This window comes from Nomascus leucogenys, unplaced genomic scaffold (assembly GCF_006542625.1).
Source record: "Nomascus leucogenys isolate Asia unplaced genomic scaffold, Asia_NLE_v1 Super-Scaffold_285, whole genome shotgun sequence".
Lineage (NCBI taxonomy): Eukaryota > Metazoa > Chordata > Mammalia > Primates > Hylobatidae > Nomascus > Nomascus leucogenys.
Genome location: NW_022095770.1, coordinates 620,930 through 645,055, shown reverse-complemented (window position 1 = coordinate 645,055; position 24,126 = coordinate 620,930).

Below are 24,126 nucleotides of genomic sequence, written 5' to 3'. Positions count from 1 at the left end.
GCTGGGACACACACGTGCGCCGCCATACCCAGCTAATTTTTGTATTTTTGGTAGATATGGGGTTTCTCTATGTTGGCCAGGCTGGTCTCGAACTCTTGGCTTCAAGTGATCCGTCCACCTCGGCCTCCCAAAGTGCTGGGATTACAAGCATGAGCCATGGCCATATTTTATTTTTTCTAAACCATTTTATTTAATTAAGCATCTGCAGATTTTGGCATCCTTGGGTGTCCTGGAACCAATGCCCCGTGGGTACCAAGAGACAACTGTACTTGCTCACTATTGGCCTAGGAATATACTTTTCCTTCTATGAACCTGTTTATCTTTCATGGTTATCCTCCCTTTGCCAGGTAAGTATGAACCTGTTTATCTTTCATAAAGTTCTGCATGTGAACAGAGAGAACAATATACAGGCCAGACCCCTATGAACAGAGGGGACCCTTTCAGGACTGATGGGCAGAGAACAGGCCATCAGAAGCCAGGCCCTAGGCTGACTGAGGGGTGGCAGAGAGGCCACGAGCCTTTTATCATCACAGCCAAGACAACCAGCCTCTCGCTATCAGTTGCCAGTGTCTTCAGGGGGCTGACTCAGGGAGAGCCAGCCTGGTTGGTGTGAACCAGCTGCCTGTTCTCCCAAAAGGAAGGAAGATGACTTCAGTGAAAACCAGTGTGCACCTGGTCCCTTCTCAGCTCCTCCTCCTAATTCTGTACCACTAGTTTCCTTGCCTCAGTCCTTTCGTTACCCTGCCCTTGAAGACCAACCTTGCATTAGTTGCTCCAGGCATCTGCACGAGTGCTGGTGCTGAGTGAGGGATCACAAGCTGGCACAAGTAGCAAGGCTGCTGTATGTGAGTGGCCAGCTGGCCCACCTCCAGGCCATAAGCAACCCCCAGGCCCTCCTTTGGAGGATCCAGTTAAGTAGCATGTAAAGCCCTGAGCAGGAGAAAACACCAGGTAGTCCAGAATAAAAGTTAGGTCTGTTTAGTACTACAGCCACCAACCCAGAGGGGTGAATACATGCCCTGGGGGGAAAAATGGAGCTGCAAAGACACCTCCTTTTCCTGATGGCTAAGTATCAGGCATTATAAGCATAGACAAAGCCTTCGGTGCTAACTTCAGAACCAGATCCCTCCCCCAAGGCTATTTCCAGATCACCCATCACCCCAAACCAGGGCAGCCCCTCCCTGTTCTTGGCCAGCCTGCAAACCCCAAAGTGTGTCAACTAGAGGGCAGCTCAGAGGCCAGGTGGAAAGGGAGGGAGGCCTCTGGGAATCAGGACAGCAGGTGGTGCTGGTAGTGAAAAGTCCCTGTGGTTTGAGAGACTGTAAGCCACAGAAGAGACTGTCCCCGCTGAGAGACAAGGACTGCTGCAGAAACAGAAAGCCTGGAGGCGGGCCAGTGCTCAAGCCTGGAACAGGAACTTCTCTGCAACTAAATAAGAGAAAATTAGCTGTTTAAAGCTAATGTTCCTAGACTTCAGTGTGATGTGACCCCAGGGACCCTCAAACATGCATGACACGGAGATCTATATCAGGAAGCTCATAGGCAAAAATAGAGCTGTGTAAATGAATCTGAAACTTAGAAGCTGTAACTTTGGAAAGTGAGATGTGAAGAGGTGGCGAGCACACGCGGTGGGTGGGGAGCACGTGGTGAGCAGAGATACTGGACAAAGAGTTGGTGGGTCAGTCCATTAAGCCTTATCCTGGTCTCTACCAGTTGCAAGCATTCTAGATCTCCCTAGAAAATGGGCTCCTCAGCGGAGAGTCCATTGAAATCCAACATATAACCCGCCCCCAAGTAATGCCCGCCTCCAGCACTTACTCCCTTTCCATTCCTTCTCAGGTATCTCAAGCAGGGAAGGGGCTGCCCTAGGGAAGTAACAGAAATATTTGAAATTGACATTCTGAACTACTAATACATCACTTATAAAATTTAATTAAATTTGGCCAGGTGCGGTGGCTCACGTCTGTAATCCCAGCACTTTGAGAGGCTGAGGCGGGTGAATCACTTGAGGTCAGGAGTTCGAGACCAGCCTGACCAACATGATGAAACCCTGTCTCTATGAAAAATACAAAAATTAGCCAGGTGTGGTGGCAGGCCTGTAATCCCAGCTACTCGGGAGGCTGAAGCAGGAGGATTGCTTGAACCCAGGAGGCAGAGGCTGCAGCGAGCCGAGATTGTGCCACTGCACTCCAGCCTGGGTGACACAGTGAGACTCCATCTCAAACACAGAAAATGTTTTAAAATTAGCCAGGCATGGTGCATACCTGTGGTCCCTGCTACTCCACAAGCTGAGGTGGGAGGATCACTTGACCTGGGAGGTCAAGGACAGTGAGCTGTGATCATACTGTTCTCCAGCCTGGGCAAGAGAGTGAGACCCTGGCCACTCGAAAAAAAACAAAAAACAAAAAACATTCCATGATGGGGACAAAAAATTAAATAAATAAAATAAGAACAACACCCCCCCCCCCCAGAAATCCCCACATTCCCTTAGTCCTAGGAAAACCGGGACAGTTGGTCACCCTAAATTGAAGACCACCAGGAATAATGATTAGAAAATCGCAAAGCAGTACATGTAAATAATCAGGGCTGAATTAAGGCCTGGTAGATATTTGTTCATGAATTAAGCAAGCATTTATTAAAAACAGAGATTGAGTTGCTCAGCACTAAGCTTCACAATGGACCCTACCTAAAGGGGTTGCCACTTTTACTAGAGGGGTGATATAGCATTGTTACCATTTGGATAGCGTTTTACCCTGCACGATGCACTTGCACATGCATTCATTATCTGGGTTTTCTGAGGGAGGTTTTTTCGTCATTTATCATCATAGGGAAATCGGTTCAGGGAGGTTAAGTAATTTGTACAACATCACACAGCTGGTACATAAAAGACACACTAGAGCTCATGTCCTCTGGCACAAAATCAATCCACTCTTTCCTCCACACCCACTAAGAAGTGCTCAGAGGTGATGCAAACTGAATTGCAGTTGTTGGTTTGGGGAGTTTTATTTATTTATTTATTTTTTTGACACAGAGTCTCGCTCTGTCACCCAGGCTGGACTGCAGTGGCGCGATCTCATTTCACTGCAACCTCTGCCTCCCAGGTTCAAGCAGTTCTCCTGTCTCAGCCTCCCAAGTAGCTGGGACTACAGGCGCATGCTATCACACACAGCTAATTTTTGTATCTTCAGTAGAGACAGGGTTTCACCATATTTGTCAGGCTGGTCTTGAACTCCTGACCTCAGGTGATCCACCTGCCTTGGCCTCCCAAAGTGCTGGGATTACAGGCATGAGCCACTGTGCCCAGCCTTTTGTGTTTTATTTTTGAGACAGGGTCTCCCTCTGTTGCCCAGGCTGGAGTATGGGTGGCACAATCATGGCTCACTTCAGCCTTGGCTGAAGCTATCTTCCTGCCTCCACCTGCCAAGTAGCTGGGACCACTGGTGCACGCCACCATGCCTGGCTAATTTTTAAAATTATTTGTAGAGACAAGGTCTCCCTATGTTACCCAGGCTGGTCTCAAACTCTTGGCCTCAAGAGATCTTCTTGCCCCAGCTTCCCAAAGTGCTGGCATTACAGGCATAAGCCTCTGGGCCTGGCCTCAGCTGCAGGTTCTTAAGTGAGAAGGGACATGATGAAATCTGCGTTTTAGGGCCGGTGCGGCGGCTCACACCTGTAATCCCAGCACTTTGGGAGGCTGAGGCAGTGAAATTGCTTGAGCCCAGGAGTTTGAGAATAGCCCGGACAACATAGCAAAACCCCATCTCTAGAAAATATACAAAAATTAGCAGGGCATGGTGGTGTGCACCTGTGGTCCCAGCTACTTGGGGGGCTGAGGTGGGAGGATCACTTGAGCCCAGGAGGCAGAGGTTGCAGTGAGCCGAGATCACACCACTGTACTCCAGCCTGAGTGACAGAGCAAGACCTTGTTTCAAAAAAAATAAAAATCTGTGTTTTAGGATACTTTGTCTGAAGCTGGCTTAAAATGTAAATCAGCAAATTGGCACTTTTTTAAATGAAAAAACATTCAGTGGTTTTTGGGGGTGTTGTTGTTGTTGTTTAGAGACAGTCTTGCTCTGTCACTCAGGCTGGAGTACAGTGGCACAATCATAGTTCATGGTAACCTTGAACTCCTGTGTTCAAGCAATCCTCCCGCCTCAGTGTGCCAAGTACCTGGGACTACAGGTGGTGCCACCATACCTGGCTAATTTTAAATTTTTTTTTTTTTTAGAGATGGGGTCTCACTATATCGCCCAGATTGGTCTCAAACTCCTGGCCTCAAGTGATCCACTTTCTTTGGCCTCACAAATTGCTGGGATTAAGGCATGAGCCACTGCACCTGGCCTTTCTTTTTGTTTTCTGTATTTTCCAAATGGTCTATAATTCATATGTATTACTTTTATAATCAGAAAGAAGTATATTTTAAGTGTAAATAAGTAGAAGAGTAAACAGGAAAAGAAGCTAGAGGTAAAGTGGCCACAGATGGTAAATGACAATAAGGTAGATATGAAAAACAGAGATGATGATAACAGAACAGAAGGAGAGACCAGGCGCGGTGGCTCACGCCTGTAATCCCAGCACTTTGGGAGGCCGAGGTGGGCAGATCACGAGGTCAGGAGATTGAGACCATCTTGGCTAACACGGTGAAACCCCGTCTCTACTAAAAATACAAAAAAAAAAAATTAGCCGGGTGCAGTGGCAGGTGCCTGTAGTCCCAGCTACTCGGGAGGCTAAGGCAGGAGAATGGCATGAACCCGGGAGGCGGAGCTTGCAGTGAGCCGAGATCTCGCCACTGCACTCCAGCCTGGGTGACAGAGCGAGACTGTCTCAAAAAAAAAAAAAAAAAAAAACAGAACAGAAGGAGAAATCTAACTGCTTGGTGGTGGAGATCAATACATTCTTATTTCAGACAAATTTTTACTCTCTTTCTGAAAACTATGGGAGACATGAGGGTTTAGGTTTATTTCAAAAAACAAGTGGAGGCTGGGTACTCATGCCTCTAATCCCAGCACTTTGGGAGGCCAAGTCGGGAGGATCACTTGAGGCCAGGAGTTTGAGACCAGCCTGGGCAACATAGCGAGACCCTGTCTCCACAAAAATAAGCCAGGGCTGGTGGCAGGTGCCTGTATTCTTAGCTACTCAGGAGGCTGGAGTGAGGAGGATTGCTTGAACCCAGAAGTTCAAGGCTGCAGTGAACTATGATTGTGCCACTGCACTCCAGCCTGGGCAACAGAGGCAGATCCTATCTCAAAAAAAAAAAAAAAAAAAGGTGGATGTACTTTATTCAAGTTTAGAACTATAAAAGAATAGCGAGAAAAGAAACAAGCTCAATATTTTTCATACCATGACCAACAAGAAAAGTTAACATTCTAAATGAACTTTCTATAATATATTAATTAGTGTACAAGTATTATAAAATATACATTCATAATATACAATTGTATACATTAATATGCAATACAAATGGATATAAAGTATCTCAACAAAAGTCTTTTTTTTTGTTTTTATGTTTGTTTGTTTTGTTTATTTTTAGGAGACAAGGTCTCACACTGTCACCCAGGCTGGAGTACAGTGGCATGATCATAGCTCAGTGCAGCCTCAAATTCCTGGGCTCAGCCTGTAATCCCAGCACTTTGGGAAGCCAAGGTGGGCAGATCACCTGACTTCAGGAGTTCGAGACCAGCTTGGCCAACATGGTGAAACCCTGTCTCTACTAAAAAGACAAAAATTAGCCAGGCATGGTGGTGGGCACCTGTAATCCCAGCTATTTGGGAGGCTGAGGCAGGAGAATCACTTGAACCCAGGAGGCAGAGGTTGTGGTGAGCCAAGATCGCTCCATTGCACTCCAGGCTGGGCCACAAGAGTGAGACTTCGTCTCAAAAAAAAAAATGCCTAGGCTCAAGTAATCCTCCTGCCTCAGCCTCCCGAGTAGCTAGGACTACAGGTGTCTACCTGGCCTCAATGAAACTCTTAAAGTGATGAATAAATGCTCAAAATGCAAGGGATGGACTGCTGAACATAAATATAATTTTTGCATATAATCATATGCTTTGGTTTGTTTTTTCAAATTCAAAATAAAATGTTGCAAAATATAAGTTGTCCAGCTAGGCACAGTGGCTCACACCTGTAATCCCAGCACTTTCAGAGGCCGAGGCAGTGGGATTGCTTGAGCCCAGGAGTTTGAGAACAGCCTCGGCAACATGGTGAAACCCTGTCTCTACAAAAAATACAAAACTTAGCTGGGTGTGGTGGCACATGCCTGTACCCAGTTACTTGGGGGGCTGAGGTGGGACAGTGTCTTATGGGATAGGCCAGTGTCTTTATCTCTATTTCCCTGTTATCTACTACAGGCCCTGCACAATGTAGCTGTTCAAAAAACATTTGTTGAACAAATGAAAAAATGATGTCAAGGCCATAACTTTTACTCCTCCTCTTTTCATTAACAAGAAGACATTAAGAGACTTGCCACATAATCAAATAAAAGCACACCCCAGGACAAATTAATGTGTTGACCACATTGGATCAGGAATATTGAGACTTTAATCCTAGACTGTTTTCAGAGAGGAGTTGGAAAATGGGGAAAAAAGATGTAATTTCTCCAACTAGAAATTAACTTATTAAAATTCATGCATAACATAAGATATCCCAAGATTCCTTCTTTTTTTTTTTTTTTTTTTTGACACAGGGTCTTGCTTTGTCACCCAGGCTGGAGTGCAGTGGCACGATCACGACTCACTGTAGCCTTGACCTTCTGGGCTCAAGCAATTCCCTGCCTCAGCCTTCCAAGTAGCTGGGACTACAGGCGTGCACCACCACACCTGGCTAATTTTTTTGGTATTTTTTGTAGAGACAGGGTTTCGCCATGTTGCCCAGGCTGGTCTTGAACTCCTGAGTTCAAGTGATCTGCCTGTCTCAGCCTCCCAAAGCACCAGGATTATAGGTGTGAGCCACCAGGCCTGGCCTATTCCAAGATCCTTACGCCAAATAGCTTATAGTAACAGAAACCAAATGGCTTGATGTAGCTGAATTTCTGATATTTAATACTTTGGAAATTTTCCCAATGGACACATTATACAAGATGCCATTAGCACCTGAATGGAAACAAACTGGTGACTACAAGTATTCTACATCCTGCCAGATCAAATAATAGTCATGAGTCATGAACTGGATCTGCAGACAGCTGCGTAAAACAGATTATCAGCGGAAGGTATGGCAGTTCCAAGGCCTGACCTGCAAAGTCAGTCGGGAAAAGGGTGCGGTCAGAACCAGCACAGCTGGAAGGTCACCCACAGAATAAAAGTTGCCAACTGGATGTGTTCCTCTAAGACAACTTTACAGTGACACAGGAGCACAGCCATGGTCAAGAGACGGCCAGAAGGAGGTGGTGAGGAGCTGAGAGAGGTCCTTGGTGATCCTCAACCTACAACTGGGCTAATGAGGCAAACACTGGACCAAACAGCCCTAAATCTCACCCAAAGACTTGAAGGTTGTCCGTCTTCATTCCCCTGACACACAGTACTCCCTGAGAATTCCCATTCCCTCTATGTCCCATCCTTTTTCAGGATTTCTGAACCTAGAGAAATTTGCTCCCTGAAACTTTCTGTGGTGCCCACATAGATTCCAAGTTCTGGAAATGGCTCTATAAGGAATACCCGGCTGAGCGCCGTGGCTCACGCCTGTAATCCCAGCACTTTGGGAGGCCGAGGTGGGTGGATCACCTGAGGTCAGGAGTTCAAGACCAGCCTGGCCAACGTGGCGAAGCCCAATTTCTACTAAGAATACAAAAATTAGCCGGGCATGGTGGTATGCGCCTGTAATTCCAGCTACTCGGGAGGCTGAGGCAGGAAAATTGCTCGGACCCAGGAGGTGGAGGTTGTAGTGAGCCGAGATCGTGCCACTGCACTCCAGCCTGGGCAACAACAGAGCAAGACTCAGTCTCAAAAAAAAAGAGTACCCCATCAGCCTGGCCCCAAGGATGAAAGTGAATCACAGATAACACTGGCCACAGGGATGGTATAGAAAGGTACTAGGTCCTCAGGGTACCCGGAAAGGATGAAGTAGAGATGAACAGAATGGAGTTTAGGTGAAGTAGCTAAAGAAGGCCAGGTTACTACTTCTGCTTCTAAGACACAACCATAGGCAATACGGCTCAAGAGGATCACCTACCCCGAGCCAGGAGACAACCTTAAACTGAAGTCTAGTGTGGTTCCTTGGAAATCCTTGTGACTTGGCCCTCTTGTGAGGCATAAATTAAATCTGGCCTGAGAATAACCTAATACTCTGTTTCCTCTGACAACAAATTGTGTTTAGTGACCTCCCAATAGTGACTGCTCTATTCCTACTGGCTATGTTCCATTGGATGCATAGTATTTATGTGCATAGTATTTTTTTTTTTGAGACAGGGTCTCACTCTGTTGCCCAGGCTGGAGTGCAGTGGCGTGATCACTGCTCACTTCAACCTCAGCCTCCTCGTTTTTGTTTTTTTTTTTTTTTTTTTGAGACGGAGTCTCAGGCGCGGTGTCACTGTTCCAGCTTGGGAGGAGGCGGGGTCAGGGTCGAGACGGTGACTGTCTACTAAAAAAAAAAAAAAAGCCGGGGGGGGGGGTGGAGGGGGGGGGGGGGGGGGGGGGGGGTGACGAGATGGCCATGCACTCCTGGCGACAGAGAAGTCTCAAAAAAAAAAAAAAAAAAAAAAAAAAAAAAAAAAAAAAAAAAAAAAAGAGACGGAGTCTCACTCTGTCACCCAGGCTGGAGTACAGTGGCACGATCTTGGCTCACTGCAAGCTCCGCCTCCCGGGTTCAGGCCATTCTCCTGCCTCAGCCTCCCGAGTAGCTGGGACTAGAGGTGCCCGCCACTATGCCAGGCTAATTTTTTGTATTTTTTAGTGGAGACAGGGTTTCACCGTGTTAGCCAGGATGGTCTTGATCTCCTGACCTCGTGATCTGCCCGCCTCAGCCTCCCACAGTGCTGGGATTACAAGCGTGAGCCACCGCGCCCGGCCGCTTCCCCGTCTTAAGCCATCCTCCCACCTCAGCCTCCCGAGTAGCTGAGACTAGAGGCACATGCCAACATGCCTGGCTAATTTTTAATTTAATTTAATTTATTTGTTTTATTTTATTTTATTTATTTATTTTGAGACAGAGTCTCGCTGTGTCATCCAGGCTGGAGTGCAGTGGTGTGATCTTGGCTAACTGTAACCTCCACTTCCCAGGTACAAGTAATTTTCCTGCCTCAGCCTCCTGAGTATCTGGAATTATAGGCACCTGCCACCATGCCTGGCTAATTTTGGATTTTTAGTAGAGACAGGGTTTCATCATGCTGCCCAGGCAGGTCTCGAACTCTGAAACTCAAGTGATCTTCCCGCTTCTGCCTCCCAAAGTGCCGGGATTACAGGTGTGAGCCACTGTGCCTGGCCTACACAGTATTGATTTCTCTGACTGCATTACAGTTGCCACCAGCTCACTCAGCAGGTTCCAGACTACTATCTCTAGCCCACAGAGATACATGTAACTACTGTCATCTGGTGATGTAGCAGCTGTTAATCCATAGGCCCTAGGCCATCAAAATGAGCATGACTACACGGCCAGACTCCATTCACTGGTGTTCCTGCTATGTGAACCACAACACCGCTATAAATGCACATGTTCCTTCTCTTTTTCCCTACACCAAAAGTTCTTAACTTTTGTTCACTCATAGATCTGTTTGAGAATCTGCTATGGACATTTCCCAGAAAGAAATGGACACATAGATTTGCAAACAATTTCAAAATGTTCTCCACACATAAAGCCCATCCTTGGGATCCCAACTTAATGCTCACAATTTCTGATGGTAAGAAATGAAGACACTTCGGCCAGGCATGGTGGCTCATACCTGTAATCCCAGCATTTTGGGAGGCCAAGGCAGGTGGATCACCTGAGGTCAGGAGTTCGAGACCAGCCTGACCAACATGGCAAAATCCCGTCTCTACTAAAAATACAAAAATTATCTGAGTGTGGTGGCGCGCACCTGTAATCCCAGCTACTCAGGAGGCTGAGGCAGGAGAATCTCTTGAACCTGGGAGGTGGAGGTTGCAGTGAGCCAAGATCACGCCACTGCACTCCAGCCTGGGCACAGAGTGAGACTGTCTCAAAAAAAGAGAAAAGAAAGAAAGAGAGAAAGAGAGAGAGAGAAAGAGAAAAAGAAAGAGAGAGAGAAAAAAGAGAGAGAGAGAGGGAGTCCAGCCAGTTGCTGTTGTCACCTGTCCACCTAGCTCAGGCAGCAGGCTCATTATGACCAGTCAAGGCAGAGCTCCTCTCTGAGACTGACACAGGTCCCTCCCCTCGCTCACACCCAGACACTCCCACTTATGGGTCTAGGGCAGACCTTACATACCTTTCCCTATGGCCATCTAGGTGACACTAGTGCTCACTTTGACATCTTGGAACAGCGGATGAAAAGGACTTCCCGCTGGGCACAGTGGCTCACACCTGTAATCCAAGCACTTTGGGAGGCCAAGGCTGGTGGTTCACTTGAAGTCAGGAGTTCAAAGCCAGTCTGGCCAACATGGTGAAACTCTGTCTCTACTAAAAATACAAAAATTAGCCGGGCATGGTGGCACGCGCCTGTAATCCCAGCTAGGGAGGCGGAGGTTGCCGTGAGCTGAGATGGCACCACTGCACTCTAGCCTGGGCAACAGAGCAAGACTCCATCTCAAAAAAAAAGCTGGGCATGGTGGTGTGCGCTTGTAATCCCAGCTACTTGGGAGGCTGAGGCGAGAGGATCGCTTGAACCCAGGAGAGGGAGGCTGCAGTGAGCTGAGATCAAGCCACTGCACTCCAGCCTGGGCGACAGAGCATGACTCTCAAACAAACAAACAAACAAAAGAACTTCCCCTAGGTCTGCTAGGCCACATCTTTTCTGTGTTCTTCCTTCTCCCTTCTTGTCTTTTTTTCTCTCTCTCTCTCACACACACACACGCGTGCACACACACACACACACACACTCCAGTTGTCAGTAGAAGAGCTAGAGTCAGCATCTTGAGGCCTCCTGGAGCAGAGATTTTCTGGAAAGTCTTCAGGGAAGACTCTGCTGAGCTCAGTGACAATTGCCACCCGGCCACTGGCCAGATTACATTCCCTGGGTCACTTTGACCTTCTCAAAGGCCGCAGCCACCATTGAGCTGGTATTCACTCATGCTGACATCCTACTCCAGCCCTCTCTGCCTCATCAAACAAAAACAGCCTTGATTTTGGTACAAGCCTAAATGCTCATCATATGCACACATATGCTGGGGTTACCACCAGCCTTCCCCAACCTATGCCAAAAATGACTCTATACATCTCACAAAGATTCATCATGAACACAATTGAAGGCCTATGGATCCCCGGGATAGGGAAAGATCTCCCTGCCCTTCCATAGAATGGGGACTTCTTGTGTTCTAGCCTTTCCCAGCTATGAGAAAAACAACCAAGGTGGCTTCTCTAGTCTACAGACATGGACCCACCATTCCTAAGGTACAGCATTAGCAAGAAAAACAAAACTAAGGAATTGAAAAAATAATAAATATAATAAATAATAAAAAAAAATCTTCAGAATAAAACTCTGAAGATAGACGAGAGAGTCAACTCTTTTTTTTTTTTTTTTTTTTGAGATGGAGTCTTGCTCTATCACCCAGGCTGGAGTGCAGTGGCGTGATCTCTGCTCACTGTAACCTCCGCCTCCCAGGTTTGAGTGATTTTCCTGCCTCAGCCTCCCTAGTAGCTGGGATTATAGATGTGCATCACCATGCCCAGCTATTTTTGTATTTTTAGTAGATGAAGTTTCACCATGCTGGCCAGGCTGGTCATGAATTCCTGACCTCAGGTGATCCACCTGCCTCGGCCTCACAAACTGCTGGGATTACAGGCATGAGCCACTGTGCCCGGCCGACAGAGTCAACTCTTGATGCTGTGAATTGTCACATGAATTTCTCCTTTGTTTTTTGAGACAAGGTCTCACTCTGTCATCCAGGCTGGAAGGCAGTAGCAGGATCATGGCTTACTGCAGCCTCAACCTCCCAGACTCAAGCAATCCTCCCACCTTAGCCTCCCAAGTAACTGGGACTACAGGTGCACACCACCACGCCTGTCTAATTTTTTTATTTTTTGTAGAGACAGGGTCTCACTATGCTACCCAAACTGGTCTGAAACTCCTGGGTTCAAGCAATTCTCCTTCCTTGGCCTCCCAAAGTACTGGAATTACAGGTGTGAGCCACCGTGCCCAGCCATGAATTTTAATTCTGTCAATAACCTGTGATCAAAATTTTATTCCAAGATCCAGCTCTGTTCTGGCCTCTTACTATGTGTTTCCAAGCATTGTAATGTAATTAACATGTTATCATAACCTGTCTCTCAGAATGTTGTTACTACATTTGTGATCTTGGGCAGGTCACTTCCTGTCCCTGGGCCTCAGTTTCATCATTCTGTTGCTCAACAAATATTTATTGAGTAGCTAGTAAGTTCCAGGCATTGTGCTAAGTGCTGAAGACAACAAAGATGAGCAAGATATAGTATGGCTGAAGAATTGCTCATTCCATTGTTTGTGTGTTAATGTAAATAACTCATCATGTACCTGTGTGATTAGGGCTATAAGGGAGGTTGGACAAAGTAGGAGAGAAAAACTGGAAGGGGAACACCTGTATCTGATGGGGGTTAGGGGTTTGTAAAATAAGCGGTTCGGCTTCTAGAGGAGTCTGTTATTCTAAGATTGTGATACATTCAAAAGGACACAGAGTCCATTTAGATACTCTGTTTCAGGGAAATGTGTACAATACCAGCCCTCTGCTAGTGCAGATAAGGAGTTTACCATTGGCACCAATACCTCTTTTTCAAGTTGAATAGAAGCCAGATTCCTATTATCAGTCTTTTGCATTACTGAGTTCTAACAATCACTTGGGAACATAAATAATACTTGGTAAAATTAATTATTTTCCAATACAAATGAAAGAAACATATCACATATACTTGTGCCATACATACACTTAACCAACAAACACATCATCTGGGGGAGAAAAAGCAAACCCAGACACATATAAAATGAAATCATCGTAAGGTTTCCTTTTATTTATTTATTATTATTTTTTTTGAGACAGTTTCGTTCTTGTTGTCCAGGCTGGAGTGCAGTGGTGCCATCTCAGCTCACTGCAACCTCCACCTCCCAGGTTCAAGTGATTCTCCTGTCTCAGCCTCCCGAGTAGCTGGGATTACAGGCATGCGCCACCATGCTCAGCTAATTTTGTATTTTTAGCAGAGACGGGGTTTCACCATGTTGGTCAGGCTGGTCTCGAACTCCTGATCTCAGGTGCTCCACCTGCCTTGGCCTCTCAAAGTGCTGGGATTACAGGTGTGAGCCACTGCGCTTGGCCTAAGGTTTCCTTTTAAAATAAAATTTTTTTAATAACATAGAGACGGGGTTTAACGATGGTGCCCAGGCTGGTCTTGAACTCCTAGATTCAAGCAGTTCACCCACTTTGGCCTCCCAAAATGCTGGGATTACAGGCATAAGCCACTGTGCCTGGCCCATCATAAGGTTTTCTTTCAAACAAAATCAGAAATAAAATGTTATTGATCTGTTACTGCCAGGAACTCAATATGCACCCTGAGATGCTATTGAACTAAAGTCTGCTAACTGTGGCTTACAAATAATTGAAGCACCAGCTAATACTATTTAAATCCTTAACTAGTGAAATAAACAGAGTTATGAATTCCTAAAAGGCCAATATTTATTTTTTTGTAGAGACAGGGTCTTGCTATGTTGCCCAGTCTGGTCGAGAACTCCTGGCCTCAAGTGTTCCTCCTGCCTTGGCCTCACAAATATTGGGATTACAGCCATGAGCCACCATGACCGGCCCTCATTCCATTAGGCTTATATAAATGTAATGATTCGTGTTAAACATTTTGTGTTTAGGTTGGGCACAGTGGCTCACACCTACAATCCCAGTACTTTGGAAAGCTGAGGCAGGAGGATCACTTGACCCCGGGAGTTGGAGACCAACTGGGCAACATAGCAAGACCCTGTCTCTAAAAAAATAAATACAAAAATTAGCCACATGGCCCAGCGAGGTGGCTCACACCTGTAATCCCAGCACTTTGGGAGGCTGAGGCAGGCAGATCACTTGAGGTCAGGAGTTCAAGACAAGCCTGGCCAACATGGTGAAATGCTGTCTCTACTAAAAATACAAAAATTAGCTGGGCATGTTGGTGCATGCCTGTAATCCCAGCTACTTGGGAGGGTGAGGCAGGAGAATCGCTTGAACCTGGAAGGTGGAGGTTGCAGCACTGCACTCCAGCCTGGGCAACAGAGTGAGACTCTGTCCAAAAAAAAAAAAAAAAATTAGCCAGGTATGGTGGCATATGCCTGTAGTCCCAGCTACTTGGGAGGCTGAGGTGGGAGGATCGCTTGAGTCCAGGAGGTCAAGGCTGCAGTGAGTTATAATTGCACCATAGCACTCCAGCTGAGACCCTGTTCCTCCACCAGAAAAAAAAGGAAAGAAAGATTTTTAAAAATTTAAAAATTGTGCTTAAGAAGACATCTCAATGGTTGCACAATCTTAATGTATTTAATACTACTTAACTGTATGTTTAAAAATAGTTAAAATCTGTAATCCCAGTGCTTTGAGAGGCTGAGGCAGAAGGATTACTTGAGCCCAGGAGTTCCAGACCAGCCTGGAAAACATGGCAAAAACCCATATCTGGAGAAAACAAAACAAAACAAAAAATACAAAACAAAACAACCCATGGCGAGAACAAAAAAATACAAAAATTAGCCAGGTATGGTGGCACACAACTGTAGTCCTAGCTACTTGGGAGGCTGAGGCAGGAGGATTGCCTGAGTCCAGGAGATTGAGGCTACAGTGAGCCATGATTGTGCCACTACACTCCAGCCTGGGCAACAGAGCAAGACCCTGCCTCGAAATAAATAAATAAATAAATTGGTTAAAATCGACTAGCTTGGGCAACATGGAAAAACTCTGTTTCTACAAAAAAAAAAAACAAACAAAAAGAAAAACCACTCACACACACACACACACACACACACACACACACAAAATTAACAGGGTGTGGTGACACACATCTATAATTCCAGCTAACCAGGAGGCTGAGGTGCGAAGATCACCTGAGCCCAAGGCTCCTGTGATCACACTACTACTGCACTTCAGCCTGGGCAGCAGAGAGAGATCGTGTCTCAAAAAAAAAAAAAAAGTTAAAAAGGTTAAATAGTAAATTTTATGTTATATGTACTTTATAAGTTTTTTTTAAAAACAAACAATTTTTAATTAAAAAATGTAACTGATGGCCGGGCACGGTGGTTCACGCCTGTAATCCCAGCACTTTGGGAGGCCGAGGCGGGCAGATCACGAGTCAGGAGATCAAGACCATCCTGGCTAACACGGTGAAACCCCGTCTCTACTAGAAATACAAAAAATTAGCTGGGCGTGGTGGCGGGCGCCTGTAGTCCCAGCTACTTGGGAGGCTGAGGCAGGAGAATCGCTTGAACCCAGGAGACAGAGGTGGCAGTGAGCAGAGATCGTGCCACTGCACTCCGGCCTGGGTGACAGAGCAAGACTCTGTCTAAAAAAAAAAAAAAAAAAGCAACTGACTTATTTATATGGACTATGTATCCCATAACCTTTTAGTTCTATAGCTTTTTTTTTTTTTGGTACATTCCTTAGGATTTTCTATGTACAATTATGTCTTCTGTAAATAATAGTTTTATTTCTTCCTTTCAAAAATAAAAATAGAAAGACATCTCTACATTAACAAAGGTACCAGAATATACATTTTCTTTTTCTGTATCCTCGATAGCGTCTAGATAGGCCATGAAGGAGAAACAGTGCTACACAGAGGTCAATTCAGATTAGGAAAGATAAGATTAAAATCACTTTGATTCAAACACATGAGAACAGTTTAGGAATGACTATGCTTCAACATGTGATTAACAGCCATATATCACTCCTGAGATGGGGAGGAACTATAGCAATGGGAAGCAGGGAAGTGCACACAAGTTTGTTTCCTTGGTTTATCGGCTCCTTATCTGAGCACAGAGTGATTCAACCAGCGAGCACTGCTTCAACCTGTTTGGTCTTGGTCTATCTAGAAAACTCACTGGCAGACTTGTTTCTATCGCTAACTTGCAATTGGGCTTGAAGCAAGCAAGGGGAGAGTTCTCAGAATAGTCACGGACTGGCCCAGACAGCCAGGGACTGTCTGAGACCTGCTGGGCCCTAGGGACAATCACTGAAGTCGGGAGAGGTAAGAAGACAGAGGGGGCCGGGCGTGGTGGCTCACGCCTGTAATCCCAGCACTTTGGGAGGCTGAGGTGGGCGGATCACTTGAGGTCAGGTGTTCGAGACCAGCCTGGCCAACTTGGCGAAACCCTGTCTCTACTAAAAAAACAAAAATCAGCAGGGCGTGGTGGCAGGTGCCTGTAATCCTAGCTACTCGGGAGGCTGAGGCAGGAGAATCACTTGAATCCGGGAAGCCAAGGTTGCAGTGAGCCAAGATCGCGCCACTGCACTCCAGTCTGGGCGACAGAGTGAGACCCCGTCTTAAAAAAGAAAAAAAAGAAGCCAGAGAGGCAGGCCAGCCAGGGCTCAGAAAACAAGAGCTCCAAAACTAGCAAACGAAACACTTTTCATTAGTGCAAAGTGTTAAGGACTTAAAATATCCTTAAAAAGCTATATTTTCTCTCTTTTTTTTCCATTTCTTTTTAGAGATTGGGCCTCAGTCTGTCACCCAAGCTAGAGTGCAGTGGCATGATCATAGCCCACAGCAGCCTCAAACTCCTGGAAGTATTTGGAACTACAGGCAGTGGCCACCATGCGTGTTTTTTTGGGCTTTTTTTTTTTTTTTTTTTTTTTTTTGGTAGAGACAGGGTCTTTCTATGTTGCCCAGGCTGGTTTCAAACTCCTGGCCCCAAGGGATCCTGCCACCTTGGCCTCCCAAAGTCCTGGGATTATACGCATGTGCCATTGTGCCCAGCCTCCTGTCTTCAACTAGAGTGTGAAATTACTATTCTGAGAACTTTACAGTGTTGATTTTTTTTTTTTTTTTTTTTTTTTTTTTTTTTTTTTTTGAGGCAGTCTCGCTCTGTCGCCCAGGCTGGAGTGTAGTGGCGCGATCTCGGCTCACTGCAAGCTCTGCCTCCCCGGTTCACGCCATTCTCCTGCCTCAGCCTCCCGAGTAGCTGGGACTACAGGCGCCCGCCACTACGCCCGGCTAATTTTTTGTATTTTTAGTAGAGACGGGGTTTCACGGTGTTAGCCAGGATGGTCTCGATCTCCTGGCCTCATGATCCGCCTGCCTCGGCCTCCAAAAGTGCTGGGATTACAGGCGCGAGCCACCGCGCCCAGCCTACAGTGTTGATTTAACAAACCAAATGATAGTAGGAAACTAAAATCATGTCAAATGTTAATGCTTAATAACAATATCCTACATAGTTTTTAATTTAAAAATTTGCCTGGCACTGTGTTACTAACCTGTAGTCCTACCTACTACTAGGAGGCTGAGGCAAGAGAATTGCTTCAGCCCCAGGAGTTCAAGTTTGCAGTGAGCTATGATCATGCCACTACACTCCAGTCTGGGCAACAGAGAGACTCTGTTTCTACAAAAATAAATAAATAAGTAATAAATGTCAATTAAATCAAAATGGACTAAAATTCTCAACATACATATAAAAATAATGGAAGCAGGCTGGGCGTAGTGGCTCACACCTGTAATCCCAGCACTTTGGGAGGCCAAGATGGGCGGATCACCTGAGGTCAGGAGTTCAAGACCAGCCTGGCCAACTTGGCAAAACGCTGTCTCTACTAAAAATACAAAAATTATCTAGATGTGGTGGCAGGTGCCTGTAATCCCACCTACTCTGGAGGCTGAGGCAGGAGAATCGCTTGAACCTGGGAGGTGGAGGTTGCAGTGAGCTGAGATTGCACCATTGCACTCCAGCCTGGGTGACAAGAGCAAGACTCCATCTCAAAAAATAATAATAATAAAATAAATAATGGAAGCTGTAGGAATAAAGGAATAATAACTTAATCCCAGATACTTAAAAAAATCAATTTACAAAATATAATAACATATTAAAACTTTATGTAAGAAATATATTTTACCATATTAGAAAATATTTCAGGCTGGGGACAGTGGCTCATGCCTGTAATCCCAGCACTTTGGGAGGCCAACATGGGAGGATCGCTTGAGGCTAGGCATTCAAGACCAGCCTGGGCAACATATCAAGACCCCGACTCTATTAAATTTTTTAAAAATATTTTAAGTTTTGATCAGGCACGGTGTCTCAAGTCTGTAATCCCAGCACTTTGGGAGGCTGAGGTGGGTGGATTACCTGAGGTCAGGAGTTCGAGACCAGCCTGGCCAACATGGTGAAACCCCCATCTCTACTAAAAAAACAAAAATTAGCCGGGCGTGGTTGTAGGCGCCTGTAATCTCAGTTACTCAGGAGGCTGGAGCAGGAGAATTGCTTGAACCCAGGAGGTGGAGGCTGCAGTGAGCCGAGATCACGCCATTGCACTCCAGCCTGGGTGACAAGAGCAAAACTCCATCTCAAAAGAAGAAAAAAAATAGTATTTGTGAAAGCATAGAAGCACAAATGGCTGGAACAGCAGGATCTTTTCTTTTCTTTCTTTCTTTTTTTTTTTTGAGATAGGGTCTCGCTCTGTCACCCAGGCTGGAGTGCAGCAGCAAGATCTTAGCTCACTGCAACCTATGCCTCCTGAGTCCAAGCGATCCACCCACTTCAGCCTCCCGAGTAGCTAAGACTACAGGCACATGACACCATGCCTGGCTAATTTTCGTACTTTATGTAGAAACGGGATTTCGCCGTTACCCAGGCTAGTTTCGAACGCCTGGACTCAAGTGATCTGCCCACCTCAGCCTCCCAAAATGCTGGGATTATAGGCGTAAGCCACTGCGCCAGCCCAACAGCAGGATCTTAGAAAGGATCTCTGACAAAAGGCCCAACATAAATGTATCATTGGTTAAACAGAAATCATGTTTAAGAAGGAAAAAATATATATATGTAATTTTCTTAATAAAAGGAAAATACAGACCATGCACATAATACTAATACTATTATTTGTAAATGATTCAAATACATTTTTGAAAAAGAAAAGGGTCTGAGTTTCCTCATTCACGATATGCTGAGTTAAAATAGACTTGTGTGCCTATAATGGGCCATAGGTGTGCTGGATCGGGACCCTTCAGCTCTGGCTGGAGCCTGCAGGCAGCCTATCCTGCAGCAAACTGCTTCTTCCCTTCCCTTTTCTTGGAGTGTTGGATAACATCTTCATTTTCTATGTGAACCCTGTGCAGGAAAGCCTGGGAAGCCTACTTAAGAAACGAGCTCCAGGTCCTGCTTAGGTCTAGCATGTGTCACTGTACCTCTAATAAATCAACATCATGATGCACTGTAGCAACAAGACAAACAGAGAGAACCTCCATGTTGCACAAAAGGTAATGAAAATGACAGAAATGGCCGGGCGCGGTGGCTCATGCCTGTAATCCCAGCACTTTGGGAGGCTGAGGCAGGGAGATCACAAGGTCAAGAAATCAAGACCATCCTGGCCAACATGGTGGAACCCCATCTCTACTAAAAATACAAAAATTAGCTGGGCGTGGTGGCGGGTGCCTGTAGTCCCAGCTACTTGGGAGGCTGAGGTAGGAGAAATGCTTGAACCCAGGAGGCGGAGGTTGCAGTGAGCTGAGATGGTGCCACTGCACTCCAGCCTGGTGACAGAGCAAGACTCCATCTTAAAAAAAAAAAAAAAAAAAAAAAAAGACAGAAATACCCCTATTCTTCTAATAGCTACATTTCTGTAAGTTAAATACTTCAAAATGGTTAGAGCTGGGAGCGGTGGCTCACACCTGTAATCCTAGCACTTTGGGAGGCTGAGGCAGGCGGATCACGAGGTCAAGAGATCGAGACCATCCTGGCTAACACGGTGAAACCCCGTCTCTACTAAAAATACAAAAAATTAGCTGGGCACCGTGGCAGACGCCTGTAGTCCCAGCTATTCAGGAGGCTGAGGCAGGAGAATGGCGTGAACCCGGGAGGCGGAGCTTCCAGTGAGCCGAGATCGCACCACTACACTCCAGCCTGGGCGACAGAGCGAGACTCCGTCTCAAAAAAAAAAAAAAGTTAGATGGGGTCTTGCTATGTTGCCCAGGCTGGAGTGCCCAGTCTGGCACTTTTCATTCTTTCCTTTTTTTTTTTTTTTTTTGAGAGAGAGTCTCACTCTGTCGTCCAGGCTGGAGCACAGTGGCACAACCTTGGCCCACTGCAACCTCTGCCTCCCAGGATCACATAATTCTCATGCCTCAGCCTCCCTAGGATTAGAGGTGTGCACCACTATCCCCAGCTAATTTTTGTGTTTTTAATAGAGACAGGATTTCACCATGTTGGCCAGGCTGGTCTCGAAGTACTGGTCTCAAGTAATCTTCCCACCTCAGCCTCCTAAAGTGCTGGGATTACAGGTGTGAGCCACCTTGCCCGGCCTCAAATTTATGTTTGGAATAAGTTTTCCATTTAAAAGCAATTGTGGGCTGGGCGCGGTAGTTCATGGCTGTAATCCCAGCACTTTGGGAGGCCGAGGTCAGCGGATCACCTGAGGTCAGGAGTTTGAGACCAGCCTGGCCAACATGGTGAAACTTCATCTCTACTAAAATACAAAAATTATCTGGGTGTGGTGGTGCGCACCTGTAATCCCAGCTACTTGGGAGGCTGAGGCAGGAGAATCGCTTGAACCCGGGAGGGTTCAGCTGAATCCTGAACATGCAACTTTAATCTGATCAGTTATGTATCTTTTCAGTGCTCTTCAATAAAAGAAAGAAAAGGACTCAATTAAGCATATTGTAGAGCAGTGCTTCTTAAACTTGAATATGTGTACAAACAACCCAGGAACCTCCTAAAAATGTAGATTTCGATTCAGTAGGTCTGCATGTAGTGGGACGTGAGATGGTATATTTTTGTTTTCCTTTTTTAAAAAATAGAGACAGGATCTCTGTCACCCAGGCTGGGGTACAGTGGCTCCATCTTGGCTCACCGCAACCTCCACCTCCCGGGCTCAAGTGATCCTCCCACCTCAGCCTCCCCAGTAGCTGGGACCACAGGTGTGCACCACCGTATCCAGCTAATTTTTGCATTTTTTGTATTTTTATATTTTTTGTAGGGTTTCTCCATGTTGCCCAGGCTGGTCTTGAACTCCTGGGCTCAAGCGATCAGACTTGGCCTCCCAAAGTGCTGGGATTACAGGCTTGAGCCACTGCACCTGTCCTTGCTTTTCCTTTTTTTGAGACAGGGTCTGGCTCTGTCCCCCAGGCTAGAGTGCAGTGACGCTATCATGGCTCACTGCAGTCTCAGCCTCCTAGGTTCAAGAGGTCCTTCCACCTCAGCCTCTGAGTAGCTGGGACTACAGACGTGCACCAACACACCTGGCTGATTTTTTTTTTTTGGTAGAGATGGGGGTCTCCCCATATTACCCAGGCTGGTCTCAAACTCCTGGGCTCAAGCGATCCACTCACCTCAGCCTCCCAAAGTGCTGGGATTACAGGTGTGAGTCATTGCACCCGGCTGAAATGGTATATTTTAAGCAAGCTCCCAGGTTGTCCAGAGCCACACAGTGAAGAGCATGGCTACAGAACGGTGGTTCTCACACTTTCGGTGCATGAGAATCACTGGGAGGGCTTGTTAAACCAGATCGTTGGGCCCACCCCCAGGGTTTCTGACTTAGAAGGTCTGGGGTGGCATATGATATTCTGCATTTCTAATAAGTTTCTCTGCGATACTGATGTTGCCTGTCTGGGGACCACACTTGGAGATCCACTGCTGCCAAGGAAAGCATATTAGATTGTGAGAGTCAAAACCTGGGTTACTAACTGGCCCGATGACTCTATCAGGTAGAAATGCATTCAACAGAACAACCAATTAACAGTAGCTTAAACAAATAATAGTTTGTTTTTCTCATTTGTTAAATCCAGAGGTGGGCAGTCCAGGTCTGGGGCGCTTCTTAGAAAGTCAGCGAGAACACGTGGTCTTTCTTTCTTTCTGCTCCACCATCACTAACATGTGGCTTTTGTGTTCATAGGCACAAGATGGCTGTGGAACCAAGTTCCGAGCAGAAAGAAAGGAGCAGATACTGGGCATGGTGGCTCACACCTGGAATCCCAGCAGTTTGGGAGACTGAGGCGGGATAATTACTTGAGCCCAGGAGTTTGAGACCAGCCTGGGCAATGTGGTGAAACCCGGTCTGTACAGCAAAAAACACAAAAATTAGCTGGGAGGCATGCACCTGTAGTCCCAGCTACTTGGGAGGCTGAGGTGGGAGGATCACCTGAGCCTGGGTTGAGGTTGAGGCTGCAATGAGCCGAGATCATGCCACTGCACTCCAGCCTGGGTGACGGAGTGAGACCCCGTTAAAAAAAAAAAAAAAAAAAAAAAAGGAAGGAGGGAGGGAGGGAAAGATAGAAAGAGAGATGAAGAAGGGAGGGAGGGAGGGAGGGAGGAAGGAAGAAGGAAGGAAGGAAGGAAGGAAGGAAGGAAGGAAGGAAGGAAGGAAGGAAGGAAGGAAGGAGCAGAGCCAATGGGGAAGGAGCATCCAGCTTCACTTGCCCTTTTGAGAAAGTTTACCCAGGAGCCCTGCTCCACGACTTCTGCTTACATCTCATTGGCCTGAACTGTGGCAAACACAGACCAATCATTGGGCGGTAACTAGGGCGAAAGGGTGAGACTTGCTGCTCGACACTGTCTGCCACAGGGACCTCAGATATAGACACAAAATCTTAAGCCATGCATAGTAGCATGCATTTGTAGTCCCAGCTGCTTGGAAGACTGAGGCAGGAAGATTGTGTGAGTCCAAGAATTGGAGGCCAGCCTGGGCAACAGAGCGAGACCCCCTCTCTCTCTGTCTCTCTCTCTCTCTTTGAAACAGAGTCTTGTTTTGTCACCCAGGCTGGTGTGCAGTGGTGCAAAGACTGCAGCCTCGACCTCCTGGCCTCAAGCGATCCTCCCACTTAGGCCTCCCAAAGTGCTGGGATTAGAGGTGTGAGCCACCATGCCCAAGACAAGGTCTTGCTCTGTTGCCCAAGCTGCAGTGTGGTGGGATGATCTCATCTCACTGCAGTGACCCTAGCTCTTAAAAAGAAATCTTAATACAATTTCAACGCTACAGAAGCTCCCAAAAGTAGGCACATACCTCAGCTCTGTGAGTCTCAGTCTGCTTATCCATAAAATGTATGAGATGCATGACTGGCATTTTGCGTAGGACAATTCATCAGTGTGTGGAGCTCTCCTGTGCATCACAGAGTGTTTAGCCTCTCTAATCTCTAGATACCAAATGCCAGTATCACCCACCCACAGCATTGTGATAAAACCAAAGGCCTCTGTGGGTTTGCAAATACCTTCTGGTTGGGGTGGGGTATGGGAGGGGACCACCTTTCTGGGCTGGAAACCACCATACCTTTTTTTTTTTTTTTTCTGTCACCCAGGCTGGAGTGCAATAGTGTGATCGTAGTTCATTGCAGCCTCAAACTCCTGGGCTCAAGCAATCCTCCCACCTCAGCCTTTGGAGTAGCTAGAAGTACAGGCACACAACACCATGCTCATTTAATTTTTAGGTTTTTTTAAGAGATGGGGGTTTCATTGTGTTGCCCAGGCTGTAGCCCCTTTTATAAAGGTTAGAGGTTTTTTGGGTTTTTGGTTTTTTTTTAGCTTGCTTTCTCTGTTGCCAGGCTGAAGTGCAATGGCGCAATCCTGGCTCACTGCAACCTCCACCTCCCAGGTTCAAGTGATTCTCCTTCCTCAGCCTCCCAAGTAGCCGGGATTACAGGTGCATGCCACCACATCCATCTGATTTTTGTATTTTTAGTAGAAACAGGATTTCGTTATGTTGGTTAGGCTGGTCTCAAACCCCTGACCTCAAGTGATCCTCCTGTCTCAGCCTCCCAAAGTGCTGGGATTACAGCCGTGAGCCACCGCACCTGGCCTCTATCTACTATTGTTCCAATGATCTAACGACTTCAAAAATCACTCCTCCATATTCCCAGAAGACCTTCCTCTCCACATTGGGGGGGGGGGGGGGGCTCACTCTCATCCCAGGTGATTTT